This window comes from Odontesthes bonariensis, chromosome 22, assembly GCF_027942865.1.
Source record: "Odontesthes bonariensis isolate fOdoBon6 chromosome 22, fOdoBon6.hap1, whole genome shotgun sequence".
NCBI classification, from domain to species: Eukaryota; Metazoa; Chordata; class Actinopteri; order Atheriniformes; family Atherinopsidae; genus Odontesthes; species Odontesthes bonariensis.
This window is the reverse complement of record NC_134527.1, coordinates 16,186,180-16,209,752: the sequence shown is the minus strand read 5'-3', so window position 1 is coordinate 16,209,752 and position 23,573 is coordinate 16,186,180.

The window sequence follows — 23,573 nt, the reverse complement described above, 5'->3', positions numbered from 1 at the left end:
ATCAATAAAACCCAAACAGCTTGTTAGGCTATATGCATTGAGCCCCATATGCTTAATGTTTTTTTTTTTTCTTTTTTTTAAACATGGCAGTTAATTAAATATTGCAAATAGAACATTGCCTCCTAATTCCTGTTATTAGCTGGCAGAATGTCTCATAATACTGCACCTCATAAAATAGTTTATGCAATAAAAAAAATCAATTAACTTTTTACTGACATTATCCCAAATTAGCACAAGGAACTTCAAAGAGACGTTCATATTTGGCAACGCACTCTAACTCTAAGGAATTACTCTGAGTAAGTAAAATATTAAACTAACTACTTTACCTTTTAATGTGAAGTAATCCTTCAATCTAATTAGTTACCTCTGAAATTAACCGAATTATTGAACATTGCTAATGGAAGCCAAATAGTTTTACCAGGAAAGGTAATATGTGTGTAATGTGTAACTCCTGACCAATTAATAATTCCTTCAAGAGAAATAACCATTTTTGGAGCCGTTTTAGTTCTCATCAGTGCATCAGCATGATATCCCTAAAATCTCTACAGATGCTAAGGAAATCTGAGAATGCAGAGATAATGTTCTTATGTAGCGTCTGAATTAGTGATTTTAATTTGCCACCAATTTTTTCCCAGAAGCACTGTGGTTTAATCTGCAGTTGCTGCGGTTGTGTTCAAGGCTGGAGTCGTTGTTTAATGTTTTTTACTATCAGTTCATTTACAGAAAAGATAAATGCATTTGGTGCATTGTGTATTGACTATTTGGTGTATAAATTAAGAATATTTACATTTTAAGTCTATCATTACAAAATTTAATTTGACATTATAGGATAAAATCATTTTTATTTACTTTAACTGTTCAGACTTACAAAGTACCATGAAAAAATAGTTGGATAATTACAAACCTTTTCATCCAACATAATTATAGTTCAGCATATTTTTTCACCATAGCAACGGTTCTGGTATTGACTGCGTGTACAGGGGCAGAAACAACCACTGCACAGCATGATCAAGGTCAGTGGGGTGCTAATTTCATTCGTACAATATCACATCCATCTCTTTTACTCCATACAAGAAATGCACTCTTGACATATGTGTTCCATTGAACTATTACAGCAAATTTACTGTAGAGCTTAGGTTATTTCCTCTCACACAGACAAACACAATTTTCCTCTCAGGCCTTAATGAGTATTGCAGAACCTTTCAAATTATGATTTGACATAGCTTATCATATCTTGGGCTATGTGATATTGATGAGGGGCAAGCAACTGCATTCATGAAATTAAGGTCTTAAAGTCACTGCAACAGAGTACAGAACAGTTAGCATTTCTTCTGATGATTTAGCGGGTCTATTCACTGCCAAGTGCATGGTTTATAGCTTAATTCATACTCGTAAATCAACTACAACATCATTGTATAATTCAAAAACACAATCCATACGCAAGGTGAAATAGGAGGAAGTGAAAATAGTGAAGGGGAGTGCTTACAGGACAGACTGAGAAAGTGACAAAAAGTACTGGGAAAAAATTTATATTTTACAATTATCATTTGAAATGTATTGTAACCATATGTATTGTTATATATTGTGAAGTTGATGCATTCGAATTTCATAAAAATCTATTCAATTAAGTTTTATAGAGAAGGACATAATATACATATACAGTATAAGAATACATATATAAGAACAACACTGGTATCAAGACATTTTGCCGAGCAAATCCCATGGCAAAACAAATAAGTAAGTCAAAGAGAATAGAATAGAAAAATACTAAATTCATCCCCTAGTGGGGGAAATTCATAATTAGTCAAGTAGCTCAAATTTATTATATATTTACAACGATTGTATATTAGAACAATAACAACAATAATAATAATTATAAATGAATAAATAAATAAATACATTTGAGAAAATTATCAGGTCAGCAGTCACTGTTAAAAAGCCTTATGGCTGTGGGGACAAAGGACCTCCTGAACCTCTCAGTCCTGCAGCGCAGTGAGATTAGCCTCTCACCTCTCAACATGCACATCATATCACTGTAGACATTAAAGGACCTGAGCCGTCTCAGGAAGAAGAGACGGCTCTGGCCCCTCCTGTGCACTGCTTCTATGTTGGCAGACCACTCCAGTTTATTATCCAGTACCACCCCCAGGTATTTGCAGGTTGACTAAGTGATTCCTATTCACTTCAATATATACATTGTTTTCGTTAAACTTTTGAGCAAATAATTTGTCAGTTGTCTTTCATTGTGTTGTTGATCACAACCAACAGGTAATTGTCTAATTTGTTTAAAATGCCTGTCTTCATGAGACAATTTTGTCTGTCTGTCAAAGACCGAGGCGCATTTAACGCACCTCACCAATCTAATGTAATGTTACAAATTTGAAAGAATGTTAGTCTCTCCAGGGAGGTTGGTTCTGTAACACTGCGATAGAATTTAAACTGTTGTAACTGTAATTTTTTTTTCAATCTGGTAAAAAAATATACTTTGCGTACTTTCCAGAGTGTCCAGAGCACATTCCATATTCCTCTGAATTGAGTTGCAGGGGACTCTCCGTGGAATAACAGATCTGAACCAATCAGTGTGATGTTTAAGTGAACACAGACATTTGTTGGATCATTTTTACAAAAACCTGGCCATGGTTGTGTAAAATTCCATTACCGTGACACAGTGCAAGTGGCATATGTATTGTGTGCCATTGAAAGTGGAAAATCCAGATGGAGGGTACCTGCTGATTTCATGTCTCTATAAAAAGAGTTAATCATTTGAAAGGGATTCTTTTATACATGTGGGTTGTTGTGGATTACGCATACTGTATGAATCGCATCATCTGTTCTCTGCATTATTGCTGTGATCAGATTCAATTTACATTACCAGCTGTGATAGCAAGGCAGTATTGTTTTCAGTTTTTGAGTCTGTATGTGTTTGTCTATCATTGTGGCTAAAATGCACCTGGTGACACTGTCGAATCTGGCAGTGGCACAGAGGTGGTCTTGAGGACTTTGGCAGGTGTTAATATGCCCGTCTGTCTGCTGTTAACATAACAACAGCAACTCAACAGCCCAAGATAAAGAGACAAAATTTTACAGATTTGGTTGAGTTTAAAATGAAGATCAAATGCAAAATAAGGTCAACCAATAAAGGATCCGGTTAAGCGTTATACCCACAACTCACTTTACTCAGCTGACATATGTACATTTGAATTCATAATGAAAGAAACCCTGATAAGCAACTCAAATGTCCAGCCAAGTTATTACGTATCTGGTGAGAAACACAGGTCTGCACCTGAAACTGTCAGATAACTCAAATGAAGAATTATATACATAAAAAAAAAAGACTATCCAGTTCTTCCATTAGCCAAAGAGGGTTTCCAGAGAAGTAGCAACACTGTATTTATTTTGTTCATCATTCTTTGCATTATTGTGAGGTTCAACTGTGTGAGCTCCTCAAAGATAGGTCAAGAAAAATGGCCAAGATTCCCAGAAGGCAGTTTCTAATGACAACACGCAGTTGACAGATGAAGAGGGACCTAATAACTAAAAATCAGGTCTGATGTGACAGGGCCTGCCATTAAGGCACTGACCAGCTGACAGACTGTTTTCTATAGATAGGAGGGCCGAGGCAGACAGACAAAAGGCACCAGACGGAGAGACAAAAGTTCTGACAGACAGACATGCATAAGCTGAGGGCTGAAGAGGATAACATACGGACAGTCAGCTGCAATCATCGGGTTATTTGTGTATGCAAGTATGATAAAACTTCTTATAAATTGTGTAAGAGTAATGCAAAAGGCAGAAAATATCCAATTACTCTCTAATGAGCGAGCTGCAATTAATTGAGAGAAAAAAGGAGATGTAGAAAAATCTTACTGTAATTATCATATTATTCTGTATAATATTTCATTGTTATGCCGGCTCCATATTTGATCTCCACTGAACACAATTGCATGTTTACAGCAGTTTATGCGAGGCAACCAGATTATCTTCTAACTTAGTTAGAAATTTTTACATTTGTGTCACTGAAGAACGATACCCTCACGTCTGAAAGGATTTTACATGCTGCTTTCCTAAAGGCCGGCGCACACCTTTACAATGTCATCGTTGCATCGTTTGTCGGGTGATCGACATAACACGTCCACCGCACACACTTGCGAACCTACGAGTTTTTTGACCGAATGTTATCACATAACCGAAATAGGAAGCCACAAATCACGTGACTTTCAAACTGGAGACAGCCATGTTTGTGTCGTAGTCGTCCAACGTGACTAAGTGCGCTATTCCCATTGGCTGTTTAAATAATCCTGCGCGATGACATCGGAACAGAGACCGCACACACATACGATTGTATTGAGCACAAGGAAAATCCGTACGGAAATATCAAACATGTTTGATTTGATCCGATGAAATGACAAACGACAAAATCGTCTGTCGGCTGCTACTGCACACCTTTACGATTCCCATGCGAAGTCATCGGGCCGACAAAATCGTACACGAATCGTAAAGGTGTGCGCCGGCCTTTAGTGTCCAAGCCAACCTACCAAAAACATACAGGACAGTCCAGTTGTAAAGGATGAAAGGTGTCTATTAATGCGATGTGGTTGGTTGAAAGATTGTATTTTGAACTAAAAAAATATTAGTCTTTTTTTGTTGTAATTTTAATTTGAAAACAAGCAGTGTTTTTTAACCTGCACATTATCAAGAAGTAGCTAGTGTGCTCATTAAATGATCAGTTAACAAAATTATGACTTTTAACATAATTGTGGGGTTGTAAAAAAAAAAAAGTATTATAAGTGGTTTAAAAAAGTGTAGACCACTTATAATACTTTTTTTTTTCACTCATATATACATACAGGTAATCATAGTTGGTGTGACTGCATATCAGGGACAGTGAGGGGTCTCGGTGTCTTGTGATGGGACATATCAAGTTGCAGGTCAAGAATGATGCACATAATGGCTTGTTAAAGGATGATCATACTAAGTCACTGTTATTTGGTCTGTTTGAATTACCAAAGAAGAACAGCGGCAGCCTGAAAAGGGGGTCTTTTTTTTGTGTTTATATAGTATGACTGCTGTATGAAAATTGATGCTGAAAAAATGTAGCGCAACCAGTAAAACCGCACTTCTGAATTTCACAGAGGTTCATTCTGAAAAATGACAGTCTTCCACACAGCCTCGTCTAGCAGTGCTGTAATAGAGTCATACAGTATTTCTTTCATGACTTTATGACTGAGTCTCCTTTACAGATAGGGACATAAAGTATTAAAACTCAAGCTGGGCAATGTGAACATTTTAAACGAGAACATTCACTGTGGAGTGTGAACTGTGGTTTGAACAATCAAAAAAATGATGAATTAAATACTTTTTTTTTAAGCTATGGTATACTATTTAGTTATGTGTCATACATTTGCTCTATAGGTGCAAGTCAATAAGCACCAAATAATGACGCATATTATCTTGGTAGAGATTTGTGACACTATGAAGTAGTCACTGCATAGAGCCCTTCCCATTGTTATGGAAATGAAATGGCATGCTGTCAGTTATGTGAATGAATAATGACAGTGAGTGTGTGACACGATAAGATTTGTTTCTTTGATGCCAGCAGTGTGAGGAAAGCAAAGACTGAAAGCTTTATCAGAAGAATTTAGTGTATTTTTCCCATGTTATTTATAGAATTGCCTCTTGTGTTATCAGAAAGCTAAATGACAATGAGAGTGACAGGTCTATTTTGATTAGTTAAGTGAACATGTGCATGTTAGGCAGTTCCTCTGGTTAAAATAGTCCATCATTCTGAGCATCCCAGACGACCGCAATTGAAAATAAATGGTAGCCATGGGATTCAGTTTCAAAAAAGAGAATTACATTTTAATTACGCCAAGGCAATACAACAGATCAATGAATTGGTGGTATATTGTATCAAAAGCTTCAGCTTTAAAGAGCTCCTGTCTTACCAGCTGGAATTCTAATCACCAATTCCTTTGTGTGACCTTGAATTTCACCTTCTTGCACCCTGAGAAGAGCACATCAAAGAAACTTCAATGGCCACATCTGGCCCTCTCGAAAAAGATGAAAAAGTGGTGCAACCTAAGGCATTACTCTTAGAAGTAATAATCTCCAGTGGTTAGAGGCACCTCAACATATAAAAGTGCTTCACAGAGAGATATGCAAGAGAATAAATCATATCTCTCAATGCAGGAATCCGTAATCAGTAACAATTTTCTCCACTGTCACTTTATCAAATTCCCTCGACATACATTTCCACAGTAAGTTTCTTTTTGTTTTTTTTAGATCATAAATGCATAATAACTAAGCCATGACTTTTTACTGTATGTTAAAATGCAGTAAAAGGACTCAATTAACACAGCTGAGAAGCAGGTTATATTCTTGCTAAAGGCAACAACAGGACAGGCAGTTCAGTGCTGGTAACATAGGCCGAAAGGTGAAAAATGTCAAGGTGACTATATTCAATCAACTTTGTAACTTTTATGTAACCCGGTAACCCACTCAGCAACTGGCTTGGCAGTTAATTAGCACAATTAGGCTGGTACGGCCAGTGGAAGGAGCTTCAAAGTCACCCAACATTTGTGCCTCTTGCAGACCAAACAAACGTTCAAGGTTTGAGAATACATTCTCTTAATAAACTCACTTTCCAAAAATAATATGTCTGTGTATGGTTCTCAAATGACTATGTCAACATATGCATTATGGATAACATCCACAGATAATATAAAACCTATTACCAGTCTCCCTTATATTTAGATAAACATGTCTAAATTAATCTCAAAACAAATGCAGCACATTACTTGTTTTTTGCGTGGAAAGATTTAGCTTGCCGAGGTGAATTATAATTACCACTCGAGGAATTTTCATAATACATGCAGTGCCACTGCTGTTTTACATGTATAAATTGTACACAGAACCACTCTGAATGTGTGATCCTGCTGTCAGCGGTGTTACAGTTGTGTAATAAAGTCAAAGAAAAGAAACATTGTATGTGTTTGTTCTGCACCAAACAATAAAAGTGTTCCAATATTGATCTTAAAACTAACTTTCTGAATTGTACACTTAAATAATCCTGAAAATCCTCCTCCAAAAGTTCTTAGCTTTCTAACATGTTCAAAATGTATACCTATATTTTTTAGGTGTGTGTTGTGAGACATGTCATGAGCAAAACCAGCAATCAAAGAAGCAGATTCCTCTCTGCAGTCTGAGAAAGGCAAGGCCAGACAGGTTTGTATGTTCTACCAAGAAGATTTGAGAAATCAACAAAACAAGAGAAAGCCATCATGTGCGAATCCACTCCCATAATTTTGCTTCCTCTTATTGAGAATCACTCTCTGGTTCAAATATTCTAAATTACCTCTGTTACATTATGCTAGCTGTAATACAGAGACTAAGAGCTGTCATCAACTGGCAGGTGGATACATGGGCAGGGCTACAGTAGCATATTCATAGAAAACCATTCCCTGAATGTGAGAAAAGGTGTAGAATTATACCCAAGCCATTTTAAGGCCATGAAGGTTTCCCCTGGAAAAATATTTGAAAGATAAAATTTTGAGGCATATAGATGAGTTTTTAGGACTAATTACAGTGGGAGTGAAACTTGAAGTAGACAGGGCAACGCTATGACAGGGACATATTTTCGTCCCTTCAAGAGATAACTATCCATGTCCAAGGCCTTGGGTCATCTTGATTAAATTATCATGATTTAAGGCAACACATTACAGGCTGCTGACTGGTTAATGTTCGACCGTGTTATCATCTTGTAGGGGTCATCTTATCCTCCCTGGGGAGCTTGTGAATGGTGCAGGAGTTAATGATTTCCCAAGGGATCACATTACTCAATTTTATATTGAAATGTCACTTCAGTTCAATCATTTAGATCGTCTTTTTCATTCAGGGTATGGCTTCCCAATTTTGTTTATGCTTTCTTTGTCTCCACTTGCCTCTTACCCAAATTAAAAAAAGAAATATGTTAAGAATGGGGTGTATGTTTGCATAATTGTTTTTCCTTCATGGTTGGGACAAAAATCTGAATGCCTCTAAAAGTAGGGGCCAAATATTATATTACTATAGGTAAAAGGTGATTCTAAGGGTTTTAAAGGAGATTGTAGGGTCAGAAGAATAAAAGGACAAACAAATGGATGGTCCATCATCATCAAATACATTTTTTTTTCTAATGTTGATCAATATTTTCATCATTTTGGCTTACATTGAATTGTTCAGAAGGTTTGAGAGTGATAAATCATGCTAAAGGCTTAGATAGTGTGGAATTGTTTGGAGTGAACTCAAACTGTCACATTCATTTAGGATTTTACATGACCTGACTTAAGATCATGTGATCTTCATTTCAAAAAAGAAAAAATCTTTCATGTTTAGTTTTTTTTTTTTTTTTTTTTTTTTTTTTTTTAAACATAACTTAAGAGTTCTTCTTCACCAGTGGAAGCATCACAAGGGTTCTGCTTACCGCAGCGGCTAATCCTACTTTTTTACTGACCTTCTGCACCTACCTGCTGGGAAAATGATCCAGCTCACATCATACTGACCTGCGAAATGAAACTCCAGATTTGTTTTAGACTTACCTGTTCACTGTTTTATGGGTAAAGTCCTGTATAGACTTATACAAGCTGGGGATTCCTATTTAATCTGAAGAAAACTGTTACATTTACAGTTCAATAAATAATCTGTGAAACATTTTGAAGTTAACTTCTGCACTCAGAAAATGAAGGTTTTACAAATTAAATTGAAATGTGTGTGTGTGTGTGACACATCATTTTTCCGTGGGTGTTTGTGTGTCTGTCTGTGCAGAGAAATTAATTGAAAATTTGGATCGGGACTCCAGTCTTCTTCTGCTTCTTTTGGGCTCTCCCTTTATCAGGAGTCGCCACAGCGAGTTGATCTCGCATTGTTGATTTGACAAATGTTTATGCGCTTCCTGACGCAACCCTCACCATTTATCCAGGCTTGGGACCGGCAGGATCGGAACTCCAGTAATCTTAGTCATAGTCTTCATTTGCACTTTTACCTAATCGTTTATATTTTATTAAACGTTTCATTTTTTCATCCTGGGCATTTTCTTTAACTAAATGCAACTTAGTAAGCAAACATGAACAGCTACTAATACTAGTGCTGAATAATGTAAATACTAAAAGTCTCTAACTGAAATCTGTTTGCATTAGAAATCAAGTTGGAGTCACAGTTTAAATCTGGTACACTGGACATAATGCAATTACTTACGATAAAATCCTAATTCAGTGTTTCCATCTGTTTTTATACAAGACCACATAACAAGTGCTGACACTTTACAGGTGATGAGAGACAATTAATTTTTTATATGTGCTTTTCTGCACTTCAAGGCACAATCTGTTGTTTTTATACACAGTAAATTTTGATTCAAGATTAAATATGATTATCGTTCCTATCGGTGTGCCATGTGATATTTTGATTATTTATGACACACAAATGTTCTGACTGCACTTTTAGTAACGTACACAGATGTTTTTTGGAGTTGTTTAGTGTGCATCTTCCACAAATCTGTTTGACATCACACTAACTAAGTTTTGCACACCTTTTTGGTCAGAAAAAAAATTCTGCCCCAAAGGATAGTGCTCTCCATTTGGGTTCTCCAAGAAGCATTTTGGTAAGTGCCGTCTGACTAATTCTGTATAAGCTTCAACAATAACTGATATATCTATAGTATTGAAACAAACAGCAGCACTGCGGAAATCATTAGAAGTTTCAACATCTGACTAAGCTAAGAGAATCACAGAAAAGCCCTAAAGGAATAAAAACTAATGCTACAAATTCCAGGCTTATAATATGAGAGTGCCGAGGTTATACGTTTTTATATGATTTCAGAAGAGGGTAACAACTTGATAACAGTCAAAATAGCATAGGTAATCAGTTCGTTGTTAAAATATTCATGCTAATCTACAAGCACAAGCACCGGAGAGCCACGAGGGCTGCCCAGCTGGTTAAGCTCAAACAACAGTGCTGTTAAGAATTTACTGCAGAATATTCATCAAGGAACTCTCAGCTCCCTCAGAAACTACTACTCCTTGTAAAAAACAAACAGGGATTTTTCTAACCCTGCAGCTTGAGAGTTTACATGATCCCCAAGCCGCAATGGGTGAATTAATGCAACATCTGGCTCATCAAACTGTAAACACAGGGCCAAATTCATGAGAACTCTGGGTAGCGTCATGACTAAAACACTGTGTAAACACAAAGATAGAAAATTGAATAGGTTTATGCATTTTATTCATTCATTCATAAGGTTTAATATCATCAGATTGAAATGTCTCCTTTTAGAGACATTTCAATCTAACCAATATAATCTAACCCTAACCCATGTATGAAAGCTCTGAAAAATGTGAGGTGCACACTTTTGGAATTGTATTATTTTGTTCACGAATATAACCTTTAACCTCATAGGTTCATAGGTAAAAAGCAAAGGAAAAAGTAAATTTGTCAATAATTTATTCATTAAATTAATGACCCAGAATTATATATCTGTTAGCGACAAATTATCAAGCTATGTTTTTAGTGTCTTGTGTTTTTTTGTTTTTGTAGTAATTCCTGATCAGTCCTTCACTGATTCTATCCTCATGGAGTGATATTGGCCCTGCTCTCTACAGAATGGGTTTAACACTGGGTTGTTGGTAAAATTCCTCACATGAACAACAGGCTTCAGGTCCTTCCACAACATTTATATCTGATTTAGGTCAGAACTTTTATTCGACAATTCAAAACATTCATTCTTCCTTCACAAATATTCGGTGGAACAACTTGTCTGTTTAGGAATGTTGTCTTGTCGCATGACCCACTTTCTTTTGAGATCCAGTTCACACACTGATGTTCCCTGGTATAATACTGAATTCATTGTACCAAGCTATCCTGGCCCAGATAAAGCAAAAGCAGTGCTGCCTCCTGCCGACAGCCGCACCTGTTACGGTGTTTACAGCTCGGAAGCAGGGGACTGCTCGGTCTGCACTTCGGTCTACACAGCACGCAGTGATACGAAGGGAGAGAAAATAGCGCCAAGCGATTGTGAGGTCTGACTTTTTCCTGGAGAAGGATTTTGTGATGCAAAAGTATTACTCTTTTGAACGCATGTTGTTTTGAGAAGCAAAACGCTTTATTTTTTAAACACCAACCAACTAGCCGGACTACTTTTGTCAACGCCAAAACGAGGCCGGAACTCGGCTCACAGTACGCAGTAGGGGGTAAGTCAATGTTCATAAACGATATTGCTAGTATGAGATGTCACACAGCTTCATGTCAAAAGAGTCGAACTATCCCTTTAAGGTAAATATGTTTCTAAATGATCTTCGAGAATACAATATGAGAACTTTTACAATATTGAACTGAACTTGTATGACTACATTTTCACTTGCGTGTGTTTATATAGCCTATATATATAAAAATCTGATTCATCTACTAATGCAAGTGGATGCATCTCCTCTCTCACGTCACAGTGTGATGAATCTGTGGCAGAACTTCTTGAGCAAAATGTGGCAAAACTCATAGTTGCAGCTTTAGAGATTGAGGCAGAGCCGGAGAGTGGGAATGGTGGTATTGGGGTACGAGCTGATGGTCGGGGGCTCAGGGTCAGCCAATCAGAGATTGACACTAGTTTGGCTTGCAGTCGTAGTAATGCTGAAATCTAGCGTACCTTTTTGTCCAGCAACCATACACATTTTCCAGTTTTGTCATGTGACAAAACATACTCTTCCATTTAAGCAAATCTGGTAGTGTGTATTTGACAATTGACAAGTGAGAAACGTGACACAAAGAGATTTAAACTCTGTATTTCTCTTACAATTCTTGTTAATACCGATACAGACCCCTGTGACAGTACAGCACCACCATGTGGCCAGATTTGCAAGATTTAGAAGCTAGCATATGCACCTTCCATTTGTTTAGCTAAGTGTGATATCTTTAGCTCAATCCAGCTCACTGTAATTTTGCGACACAGCATAAAAACGGAAATGATCATAGTTATAATGATAACCAAGGACAAACACATGGTAGAGCAGAATTAATTCTCATAATTGAGGACCCTTCTGCAGGAAGTTACCTGTGAGAAGACAAGGAGAGAAGAAAAAACAAAATTAGCATAGCATTAGCATGCAGCCAAAATGATACAAGATGAGTCATAAAAACAATGTGGCACTGGGTAAAGTGGGTGATAAAGAGCCAACATAGAGAGGGATGAAGAATGGTCAAGAAAAATAAGAATTTAGAATTTTTTTAATTGCCTAACTTACTTAATTCTCACTTTACATGCTGATTTGAATCCGCAGTTCTTTTTCACTAAGTGACAGTACGGTCACTGAAAAATGTGCTTCACCAAAATATATCAAAACTGGTTACTTTGTTATATGTTGCCATGGGTTCATTTGACAGAATGGTGTTGGTCCATTTGAGGACATCACTTTAATTTTGCTGGACTGCTTGTGGTACCAAGTAGACAGGCCAATAGATGATGTAATTGCATGATTACATACAGCAACACCTCAATTGATTATATAAGCAAGGAAGCTGTTCCTGGACTTGAGTTTGGTTTTCAACATCATAATCCCAGATCTCTTTCTGTCAAAATTAACTCTTCTCTCTGTCCCGATCTACATCGATCTGTAAAATACCAATTTCCTGACAGGCGATAACCAGTGGAGGTGAGGAAATTACACCCAGCACCATGCTCAATTAGCACATGGAACTCCCTGCAGATGTTTGCTTTCCCTGAAACTCTTCACTATCTACACAAATGATTACTCCTTTTCACTTCCCTCTTTGAAACTCCTAAAAGCCCCTTTCAGAGATGCCATTTCATTGATCTGATGGCATTGAACATGCTGTCTTCATTGCTCATTGAGTAGCCTAATCACTTTCAACATAATAGAAATTTAAAATTGAATACAAATGTTTAATTTAAAATTTAAACATAATAAAAATTTAAAGACTTATACATTGATAGAAATGACTAAGTATGGGTCAATATTATGTAATTTTGGTGGCATGTGTTGTCTTCATAAGAATCTTATGTATCACTACATTAGATATTTTAATGATGGTGCTGGTCAAACTGTTCTTCTCCAGGGTTTTCCTTGACATTATTAGCTGCAGACATTTGTTGCACAGTGCCTTCGCCAAAAGCATTGGTGAAGTCTATGCAATGCTGAATGTCCTCATCCACGTTTTGGTCTCAGTTGTGTTCATTTCGCTGTCTCTCCTCTCCGTCTGACCAACACAACAGAAGGCAAAGAGACGGCAGTGGAGACAAAAAAAACAAAAAACAAATGAAAAATGTTTCTCTCGAATTTATAACTAAGCCTCTGACTTTTACTGTGGATGGAAGAAAAAAAATTAGTATTAGATATTTTACATCTGAAAAAAGGCAAAATTGTGTAGGTGACAACACAGATGGTAAGGAGTCTGCATTGTCTGATGCTATCAAAACAACTAGGAGCTGAACACACTTTAAATTATTGATTTATTGTTGACTCCGGGAGGAACACACCATTCCTTTCCTCTTACCATCATAGACACCATTGTGACCACCTGGGCACTATCGTCTCACAGAACCTACACACCCTGAAAGATTCCACATCATTATTTCCGCTGTGTGCATTTCTACTGTCTGGTTTGGTGAAGCTACCAAACCGATGTAAGAAGCTTGACAATCTCGACCTCTGATAGGATTACTACATTTCTCAGTACTTGTGTTTTTCTCTAGTATGAGAAAAAAGGCAGAAAATATCATTTTAGACCCATCACATTTGGGCCATAACCTCTTTCATCTGGTGCCCTCCAGCCAGGTTGCATTACATTCAGACTTAAGAACAGCTTATTCCCAGAAGACATCTTCCCTCATGAACAATAATTTGCCTAACTTGGCCTCTCCAAGTTCAGTATAACCATATGGCACATAATATAACCCCTTTTTTATTTCTTATGTAAATCATTTAATCTGGAATCACATTACCTCCCCATATCACACATTAAATTACATAGTTGCACACATCACATAAATAAAAATACAGATTTTTTTCTTAACCTGGCTGTGGTCTCGTATATTTGTCATACATTTTTCATAGATGTGTTCTGTCTTGCAACTATAATTTGTGCACTCAAGAGACTTTATTCACCGTGAAAAACTGAAGTGAATGAGCACAGATGGCACTAAAGTTGTTCTTTATTCTATCATTATTCTTGATAAAAATAGCTGGTTTGAAGAAACACCAGTTGACAGTTTCTCAGAGCTGGAGCGGGTTTAGAAAACTTAACATGTAGTGCAAGAAAAGGATTCTTAAAAGATGTTATCTTATCGATGTAAAACAAATAAGGAAAGAAAGTGAGAGAGAGAAGAGATGGAAAGAAGAAACTGAGAACAAAGACCATTTGCATGAACAGAAGCTATTTTAACTTACAGTTTTGAAAAAATCATAATAAAATGAGATCTTACCAGGTCTCAACATCAGAAGAACAGCATTACATGACATATTACACCATGTTATTTTTCTAATTTAAGAGGAATTGAGTCAAACTACAGAATCGATTTGTCAAAAACTAAGTATACCCCATGATTTAATAGCTATTAGAACCATCTTAAGAAGCAATAACCTGATGTGATTGTTTTCTATATGAGGTTATCAGTGAATATAAATACATTTCATAGTTCTCTTAAGGTTCCACCACAGTCATTCAATCTTGTTGAGGTCTGCACTTTGACAGGATCTTGATTCATTTCTTTTTCAGCCATTCTGTTGTATATTAGCTGATATGATTTCAGTCATTACCTCTATGCATGGCCCAGATTTGGCCAAACATTAAGCTGCTAGAAAGAAAGGCCACAGATTCAACTCTAGAATATCTGGGATGTAGACGAGTCCATGATCAACTCAATTACTGCAAGGTGCCCAGGTCCTGTGGCTGGAAAACAAAACCAGATGATGACTGAGTGCGTGGCAGACTACATTAACTTTTAATATGCTAACTGAGCCCTGTAGAGTCCAAGATGTAGGTCTTTGTTTTTTTTTTGCACATTTTCCAATCACTGCACAGTGTACACTTGGGGTCAAATTGCTGAGACATTCACTCTTGAAAAAATTGGCAACTGTTGCAATTGTTTTCTACCTCTGATTGATCTTTTCACTGAAGAAAGATGGATGCCAAATTGTTTGGAAATGGCCTTATACCTTTTTTTGTTGTGATGTGTTGCAACAAATCCGTCTCTTCTCATTGCCATTGTGTCAACACATACCTGAAAGCTTCAGGCAACCAAATTGCCAAAACTTCTTATAGAGGTCTTCATGTGCTGATAATTAGTTCATACACTGCAACTGATTAGCAGCACCTTCTTGCCACTTTCTTTCTTAATTTTCATGGAAACAGTAAGGATGGACTTATTGTCTATACACACTGCATAAGCGTTCTGGCTAATTTTGTTAAATGAGTAATGACAAAGTTTGGCATTGCCATGTGTTGGTGTTTGTCTGAGGTTGCATTTACATCATTTTAAGTCCTGGTCAGGACGAGATGCCTTTTAATGTTCTAAGAAACAAAACCTTAAAACCAAAATATTTTTTTCACAACTATAACTGTTTGGAGACATTGCAGGATCCTATTGAAGAGACATTGCAGCTCTTAAGCTTAGCCACCCTTTCAGGCTTGACCTTATAAAAAACAGATATAGCTGATGTGGAAATCATGCAAAGTAAAAAGATTTAAAAATGGTCCAACTAAGCAAGTCAGTCTGCTAGAGGCTGAGTGATTCTGTTTGGTCTGGCAGGTATGGATCATACTGTGAAAATATGTATTGGAATTCTTTGCTTCAGAGCTGTGATTAAATTCGACAGCTGGTCAATATCACATAGAAAATACTGAACCTATAATGGATCCTCTGCAGTGGACAATTCTGAAGTGCAGCAACTTGTGACTGTGACATCATGGAAAATGTGAGTCAATATACAATATATTGGCCCCTGTTTTATTCCTGCAGAATTTTCCTTTAATCAAACAGTCTTTTGAACTGCTTCATTTGGTAGATGTAACCTGATCCACACTAGATACTAATTGAGATTAGCATTTGTATTACAATAGTGGAGTCTGCTTGCACTTCCATCATTCCATCAGAGTCATTTGAATCCATTTGATTATAAATTAGTCAGTTGTCTAATGTTAGTTGCTTTGGCTTTTTTTTTTTTGCTTGAAGGCACTTAAGTTTTGATGCAGTATTTCAGACCATGTGAGCATGAGTTGATTAAACTGACAAAGTTACCCAATTCTACTCATGTCTACATGGCTGATAAGTTCATTCTTTTCATATGCAGTTCCCTTGTATATATTCACACCCACACATGGATGTAGTTAGCATGCTCCCTCTTAGTGGGTAGTTTTAATCATGTAACTTAATCATGAGGTATAAGAGGTTTTCAGTAAATACAATACTGAACAGAAGAAAAACTATATATAAAAACTGTACCTAAAATAAAAGCTGCAAAATTTCAAAGAAAACACAAACTACTTTGTTTCAATATCTCAAGCATAACCTATGCATTATTAATCCATGTCTTTCTTTTCTTTCTTTCTCACAATTAAGAGGCTAAGCCAACGGTAGATATGAGATGTTTACTCTCAGATGCTCCTGAGGCAGTTGAGAAGAGATATTGCTATAAAGAAAGTCAAACCAATTAAACGCTTTGCTGAAACCAAAGTTGTATTCTGGAGCCATTTTACTGCTGAATGTTAAAGGTTTCAAGAGTAACTTTGAGAAACCATTCTTATTAATGACCCCGGTGTCCTGGTACTCATGTACAGCTCACAGCATTGGGAAACTGCCCGGAAAAAGATCGGAGACAAAGGATAGGTGGATATGAGATAGATGGTTTGAAAGAGGAATAAAAAAGACAGCATATGTCAAACATGAGCAACCATTTATGAACAGAAGCCCTACAGCAGCTCTTATCAGCCAATTGTAATGCCACCCTGACATTCCTTTGTAGTTTCACACTGATCCATGCTCAAGTCCACATGACTGTCACGACTCTTGTGTGACCTTGGTGAGTCACATCACAGTAGCTCTCCCATGACATCGGTGTGTGAACACCTGGGAACTCCTGTCCGCACTAAATGGGTACATTTGTAAGCACGTCTTTTACACTCTGTTTTAGCCCTCTGTTCAAATAAAAACATCTTTTGGAGTTGTTGTGCATCCAGAGAAAGCAGCTCCTGCTAAAAGGCTGCAACCCGATGGGGGTGGTAAAACAGATTTCTTTCTTTTTTTTTCCCCGGGATGAATGAGGAAGAGGAGAGATAAAATACAAAAGTGGTAAGACTTCCTGTTGTTCTGTGAAAGGGCATTACTCTGAACAATAGGTGGAATCTACTTGCAATATATACATTTAAATGGTAAGAAAACACAGGGAACGGAATAGTGTTTAATTTCTCTTTTCTTGTTTGGTTAACCACTACATGTATCCTTAGTGCACACAGTAGATATTGAGAAATGCCTTTTTTTTTTGCTTTTATTTTTTGATATGTAAGTATTTGGAGAGACAAAAATAAATTCTTGGCATGGAGACTTAATGTTTTTTGATTGCATGCAAACAGTGTTTGGAAGTATTGCCTACTTACTGTTGATAGTCTTAGCTAAGACCACAAATCCAATTTTTTTTTAGCCCCTCTGGATAAATAATGTTCTTTGTCCTTTGTGATAAAATAGTAGAACTGAAAAATATCAATTTCAGCTACTGTCAGTTCCAAGAGTGTATCAGAGTTGAAAATGTAATTGTAGATACTTAAATGTAAATTCTTCTAAATTATTTTAATGACCAAACGTGAAAAACAGCATGTTTGCAGCGATTCAGTCATTCTTTTCTACCTTCCATCTCTGTACCTCATGTTTGCCTGAGCTTATTCAGTCATTTTCTCTTCAATCCACGTACAGGTCATGTGACAATTATTGTTGCACTTTACACATTACAACACCTTTAAATTGGTGTTTAGGCACTTCCAAAACATTAGTAACCCTACAACTCAATACTTCTGCTTTTTTTTTTTTTTTATCCAAATGCAAAATGGTAATGGATATGAGGCCACAGTTTGCCACGCTAATTATTCTATGTCACATAATTATCAACACAATTTAATCTGTCAAAGCACAACAATCATATATCAGCAACTAAAACATTTAGAAATAGTTAATTGTTCATAAGTAACTATAATCATTTTTTATTTAAGCCTGAAAATATAAGTAAAGGTCATTATCATTGTTATTATTATTATTATCAAAATATAAGTCGTTTGACAAATCACATGCAGAAAGTTACCATGTGTGAAATTGAAAAAAAGCACCAAAAAAACAAGAATAAAAAAAAAATAAAAAATGGAACATGTTGAAAAAGCAAGGATCGAGGTTTTCTTAGTAACACTGCTGCAAATTTGAGGGAGGGCAGTGCATTTATTCCAATATCATAGCAACAAGTACCAGATGGTGATGATACGACAGGCTATTGAGTTACAGGCAGCAGTACTGTATGCCCTTTTGTTAACCTTGCTATCATGACCTTTGTCCATAAAAGGCAGCTGGCAAGTTGGTGCATTCACACACATACAGCAGCATAGAGAAATTGTGAAAAGATGCAGACGAGTATAAGAATATGGTGCAATGTATAAGGGTCTAGTAATGGAGGGTGCAGCAAGCTGCAATGTCAAACAGTTTTGTCCCGATTGCATCAGGTTTGGAGATGATATGGACTTTTTACAGAAACAGAAATAATATCTGGTAGCCAATCAGCTGAGGAATCAGACAGTGATTGTGAAGCATGAATGAAAGCTAATCAACTAATGTAAAAACAACTTCAGAGCTTTAACAAAACTAATGATATGCCCCATTTAATTTCAGTGTAAATGTACTGCACACTGATATAATATCTAAAAGCTAAATTAATGTTTTACTTAGCCAAGTGGTCACTTTCAAGTGCCCAAACTCAATGAACTTTATGTTGATTAATGGAAACATGTATGGAAAATTGCTCTGAAATCAGTGGAATCTTTTCAGAGACAATAAACTTATGCTAAAAGAAACAAAATCCTTACTGGTAAAGGTCTCAATTTATTAAATAGGTTTTTAGACAATGCATCACTGCCTCTCTCTTTCTCCCACTTATATCTGACCTCACAGATCAGTCCGAATTACACAAGAGGATGTGTTCTAAAAGACCATTGCAAACTGATTTTTAAGTGGATATTTTGTCCTCGGGCAAATGTGTTGTTTTCTGCTGAAAGAAAACACTGGAAACAGTGTTTCCACAGCATGTGGCCCTCCTGCAGCTCAGAATACTTCAAGTGTTAAGTAAGCAAATGTATGGGTGAATCACAGTGTAGCTGGAGATCGTGACGGTTTATCAAGTTTATTGTTTTTTGTTGTTGTTTAAAGTATGTTTCATTGAATTTTATTTGACCCTTTAGAAAATACTGTAGAAATAAATAATGAATCAAATAAACATAAATAACTCTCCATGCTGATTAGTATCTGTTTTCTCAGAGATCAATAGAATGTGATGCCCATGAAAGTCATATTCAGTCTGATTTCCTGGTCTTTGGATGAAGAGTGACACGGTTTAATCTAAAAGTCCCCTATGAGGTACTATGATGGGTGTGTCTAAAACTGAGCACATGCACTTTGAGGCAAAACTATCACCACGCCATCTGTAGTCTCTCCACAGGAACATAACCAGCACCATTTATTGCACATATGATTACTGGTTGGCATGTTTTTTTTTTCTTTTTTTCTTTTTTTTTTTTTTACAAGCCATCTGCTCAGGAGAGGCGATAAGGGATTTGTGAAATGCAATACTGTAGCATATTGATTCTCTACTTTAACACGTTATCCATTCTTGGCCCTTGTCTGTATCTCAATTTAGCGATGTTAACCTATTAATTCCAGAGCTGTCTAACTCGAGCCTCACATAGCAAAATAAACAATAACAACCTGCGCAGATATAAGTACGAATATGTATATAATGTATAATATGTACCAGATTGTGTGTGTCTGTGTGTGCTATATGTTTGAAATCGAAATTAGTGCAGGGGTATATGCACAACTAGTTAGACTTTAGTAGTGAAGTCACATTACTTTACTTTTGATGTACAACATCAAAACGTGCTTTGATACATTTGCTGTTTTCCATGTCTCCTGTCTTGTAGAGCAAAAAACTGGCAAAATCTAAAAGAACGTTTTGCAACAACCTCTACTTGCATACCTCCTGAATATGGACCTTCAACCTTGTACCATTTGTATTATATATAGTCTCTTGTTTTGTTCATAAGCAGGGTGTCTTTTTTAGGTGAATGATGGGAGCAGGCTTGTGCATCTTAGGGGCTTTGGTTTCGTGTTTCTTTGTTTTTGAGCCAATGGACCCATGACGTCTGACTTATTTAGTAACAAAGTTTTGGACTCAAATCTAACAAGACTGTGGAGGAGTGTTTGTCTCCCTCTGTTGTGTCATTGTGTTCTTAACTTCTGTTAATGTGTGTTTGGGTGATGAGCGGAGAATGTATAACCAGATATATAAATGTTTACATGTAGGCTATATGTATCTATGTGTATCTACATCGATCTATATAGATATAGATATAAATATACACATAATCACAATTTACAATACATCATCACTTTGTTAATCATCTAGTGTGAAACAGGATACATTAGAATGTTTGAAATGAGTCTGCAAAATGGGTCTCACTCTAATCAGGTGGCATTGTTCTGTTTGTACTCTAGGGCCATGAGCTCAGGGAGTTACTGTAATCCAAACACAAGATGACTCAAATTTAGAGAACAAAAAGCAGGATTAAGATGTGGCTGCCATGTGAGGCTGACAGAGCTGTTTATTCTGCCTTATACTGCTGTCACACAAACTGTTCTTTGTGCCTGTGATTAGAGGTGGTCTGAGAAGGCAGAAATGCAGGCAAAATGTCATGCCAGAATTTGCACTGAAGATCACACTGTGCCACTAATCTGCATAAACACAAAATCAGCATCGCCACTCTGCCTAACTCTCAAATGGGCTCATTTGGCAGAAGCCAGCCACTTTGGGCCAAAGATCAATGACTGACTTTGTAGCTGTCTCATTAGATTGGAGGTGTTATGTCCTGGGTGTAAAGAGGGGCTGAGCTGTCAATTGATCACCACCTGGTAGTGACTTGGATCCGATAGTGAAGAAGGTAGTGTGCATTGTACTTTAGGTTGTGTAGTGTTTGCTCAAAAGATGTCTGTCCCCTTTTATAAAAAATAAATTAATAAATGAGGATTTTTTTTAACGTGTTTGTGCCCAATGTTCATATGTAGCTTTGGGCACTAAAACCAATTTACTTTTTGGAAAACACCTTCCAAGGAGAAGATTTTCCCTGACTGACTGTATCATTTATGTATGAACTGGAGAACCGGGGGTTTTTGACTTTCATCGTTAGACTGTACGCCATCACTGCTTGGCCTGGCACGGGAATATGTGCTGAATTTTCCTTTGTTGACATCGAAAACGCGAGACGCCAACAAGACATTGCCAGTGCTAACTTTATTAATAGCACTTTTTAAATGTTTGTACACATTTATGCAGTTGACTGAAGCGTCAGAATGTGCTACAGACTGCACTGCGATATAATCCAACACAGAATCAACAGCCAACATCTCCGTTTTTGGCACGACTTGATTTTATAACCAGTGGGAACAACATTAATCATGACGTTGTGGTGTTGAGAAGCTTTGCCTACACATAGAGTGGAAGACAACTATGATGAGATCATTGTCGGTGCCGTGCATTTGCACTATTTATCAATGGCTTTTACACAAATGCCTCTGGACAGTCAATTATAAGGCAAGAATTACTTCTTGTATCTTGTGTGCAGTTAGCTGTCACTAACAACTAAAACTTATTTTTCTGGTTGTGTTTTACATTTCTAAACAAGAGTATTTTTTTGTTTTTTGGTAAAGGTTACTGTGTAGACATGTTTTTTCCCTCTTCTTTTGTAGTAACAGAAGTGGAAACAAATTACAGCTGTGAAATCAAAAATGTCTTTCCAGAAATTTGGTTTGACAGAGAGGTGTTTTTTTACGGCCAAATTAAAACCAACCATGGTTCACTTCCTTACAGGTGTGAAAACATTTTTTGGAACGGTGATGCAGGGTTACTTCTCAAAGCTTAATACGGTACCGATAATGTTAATTGTGGGGGTATAATATTGTGCAAGTACACACAAAGCCTGAGGCATAATTGCATGTCGTTTGGTGCAAGAAATGCTTCCATATACCCACTGACGTGTCTGACCGAAATTGTGGGTTCAGGCAGCACAGGGAAGTCATGCACACCATTAGGTGATAAGTACTAGCTGACTCTTGCAATCACAACTCACATTCAAACAAGTCAGGAAGACAGCCTTAATAATCTAACAAGCTAACGCTCCCAGTTTCATTCTTCTGATCATTTATGCTGCCTACATGTCTGCTGGTTTCACTACTTAATCCTGCCGGACTGGATTGCTACATCCCCCACTTCCTGTTCCACTGCCATATTACCATACTATAGCATGGCATCTATCACAGCCTGCCCATTGTGCATTATTTATAGCCTACATCGCAGTATATGACGTGTTTATATAAAATGTGTGTGTATATATATATACACATGTAACCATGGTTGGAATCACACTATGGTTAGATTTGGGGTAATGTTTAGTGTTAGGCATTCAGCTATCATGGGTTAAGTTAAGGGTTTTGGGAACGTTTTCCGCCAATGGCGTATCACTGCGATTCATACTTTATTGTATGAATTCTTGTTCATTATACATGTAATATTTGTTCTTCCGCAAGTGGATGTAACCCTGATAAAGTAAATAAGATAAAATAAATAGGAAATAGAATATAATCACTGACCGTACAAAAGACAGGCATGAGCTACAGAGCTAATATCTGTCGATGAAACCCTGTCTTTCACTCTGCCACATCTGCCGCCTGAATTGATGGGTTAATGAGGGGCACATATGTCCTGTCCTATTTCCTGCAATCAGCTCTATCAGACATTTTGACAGGAGGCAATTATGGACAAAAAAAGAAAAAAAAAAAACTGAGCAGGCAGCAAAACTGCCAGACCTATATAAAGAGATATTCAGAGGGTTAAAAACGGCATGAGAGATGAATCTTGGTGCAGCTGATTGACATACACTTTAGAATTGAGCTTGACTTGCAGCAACTCTGGACTGTATCACTTTTACTTACCAAGTAACAACCAGACCTTGCATAATGTAGGGCCATGAAAAGACCATTAATGTTTTCCTTTCAAAAGAATAAAAAAAAAAAGAAAAAAAAGAGGATATTTTCTATGGAGATCCAACAAACCTTGCATTTTGTGCCTTAAAATACAGACAATGTATTACAACAGGAGCAGAGATGAGTATCTCAGATGTTCTTTGAACGGCAGAATTGCTGATATAAAATGCCAGGCTTCTGACCTGGATTGAGGATGCAATCATTAAAACAGCCCGCCTGTGCATCCCCACCTTGCTGAGTGATTGTGGAATAA